Source organism: Tupaia chinensis, unplaced genomic scaffold, assembly GCF_000334495.1.
Source record: "Tupaia chinensis unplaced genomic scaffold, TupChi_1.0 Scaffold143636_1, whole genome shotgun sequence".
NCBI classification, from domain to species: domain Eukaryota; kingdom Metazoa; phylum Chordata; class Mammalia; order Scandentia; family Tupaiidae; genus Tupaia; species Tupaia belangeri.
Window position 1 is genome coordinate 13,919 of NW_006203484.1, and position 2,291 is coordinate 16,209.

Genomic DNA, 2,291 nt, shown 5'->3' on the forward strand with positions numbered 1-2,291 from the left:
AATGGCTATGTCGCTGGATTCCCATGTAGTTGACTGCGATTCGAGTCCTGAACCTGGTGGTTTAAACTCACGCCGGGCACGTGTAAATGATACTACTGGTACTGGGAAACATCCATTTTTAACCTCAACAACTTAATAGATGGAAAATAACAATCTATAAGCTTATCTATAGTTTAGTTTTCTATTGTATGTGAACAAAATCCACCCCATTTACCAGACTTTAAACAATGTTTTAGGTTAATATCACTGGTATTTCAGAATATCTTACAAAATTTACTTTGGGTCTATTTCTTTCACAGCCTAGAACCAAATGATGCATTTTTATTCTTCCTGTAACAAAAGTACATACATCACCAAGAGAATTAGGAAAAGGAGTAATTTAATTTCGGCTAGTATGTAGCATAAATTTGAGAGTGAGTACTAGGAAAACTCAGTCAGATCTAAAAGTTACCTACTCAAACATAATGTAGTTTCTATTTTATTTATACAGCTCTCAATTCAAAAGTTGAATTATAGCCATATGCAATGTAACTGAAAAAGCCACATTTAATAGTTGATAAATAATCCATTTGTTAAAAAAATGGATATTTTTACAAATGCAGCATTATATCTTATAATTGTTACAACTTTATGGGTTGTAAAATTGACTTTACCAGCATTAATGGGAATCATTTAGAATTTGCTGTGCAGCGGGTGTCCTGAACTCCAGGCTGTGAACCAGTACCAGTCAGTGAGCTGTTGCCATTGACCGTGAGGGGTGGGCCATGGGTGAGCTGCACAGCTGGATCGGGTGAGTAACTGCACTGCAAGGTCTGGATGGTTGGCCAGCAAGGCTCTGATTGTGTTTGCGGCCACTCTGCATCACTCAGATTGCTGCCTGGGCTCTGCCTCCTGTGGGATAATGTTGGTGGTATTGTATTCTCATGCTTTTGTGTGATTGCTTTGTTGCATATTGCTGTGCGTCCATGGTGGAAATAGGGTGCACAGTGTACTTTGTACACTTGGGCTATCCTGAGACCAGCTTCCCCCCTGGCCCCCTAGCCCAGGGATTATCTTCCACAAGGCTGGTCTCTGGTGCTAGAAAGGCTGGAGACTGCTGCTCTACCCTCTCTCCTCAGTCATGGCTATAGTCTGCCATCTTTTAATGAATAATAGTTGACAAGGAATATTGGTTGTAAGGGGTGCTGTATCATTCAAAAATAATATACAAAAATCAGTTTTAATTTTACTGGTAGTTAGCTGATTAAGTATATCTAATATGTACCAGTAAGTTCAGTGCCCTTAATCAGTAATAGGTCAGGTCTGTGGTAATAAATCATACACTTTTTCTGCATAATTTTCTGTCCCCTCTCTTTACTTGAAGAATTAGCACTAATTTTTTAAGATTATCATTGTCTCCTAGTGCAGTGAGTATAGGCCGTAAATCCAAAGTTATTTAGGCGTACAGGTGACTTTTCTGCTCTTATTTCTCCATGATCTTATGGATTAAAAAAGCAAGGCTTTTACAATAAAACACCTAAGTGAGCTCCCTCAGCACGGGAGATGAGAAACTGAAAAACTACCAAGCAAACTCTGCAATTTAAATAGTTTATTTAAATTGATCATTTCACTTCCCATTGATAACATTTTGTAAATTAATGAGTTCTCTAAGGATCTAGTTCTCTAAGGATCTGGACTGGAATTTGTTAATCCAATAAAAATTAATTCTACATTGAGTACTGATCATTTTATTCTTTTTTTTTTTTTTTGGAGAGGTTTTTTCTATAGGGCGCGTGTGCTCGCCAGACAGACTGAGAGAGACGTAGAGACAGAAAACGAGAAATCACCCCCCAGAGGGGATGGTCATGCCGCAATCCCTTCTCCTCCATTCTCCTCTTGGGATCTTTGGCCCCGCCCCCACATGCGCCCGGCGTGAGTTTTAAGCCACCGGGTCTGGGACACGAACCGCGGTTGACTATGTGGGAGTCCAGCGACAGCCATTACGCTAAATGCTGGTTCCCTGATCATTTTATTCTTAAGTATTTCCGGAAACATTCCCTTTGTTCAGGCTGCATTGTCTTTTTGTGTATTTTGCACCATTGCCTTCCAGTTCACCTTCCTGTAACCATATGCCTTTCACATTCATCTTGACCCCCACTCTTGTGAGTGGTCTGTCTTGATGCAAATATTATCATAAACCACTGTTCAAAATATTAATGTTCAAGCATTTTAAAATTACTTACAAGGTTTTCTTGTTTTGACTTCTGCTCGATTTTCCATCTTCAGTGCTTTCCCTGATGCCTTTTCTCTGA

At 39.5% G+C, this 2,291-nt stretch overlaps 1 protein-coding gene across 3 annotated transcripts in view; it reads left to right on the top strand.

Moving 5' to 3' along the window:
• LOC106733379 (ankyrin repeat domain-containing protein 26-like) overlaps nucleotides 1-2,291 on the top strand; it is a 28,009-nt gene that overhangs the window by 13,166 nt on the left and 12,552 nt on the right. The window lies entirely within an intron of this gene.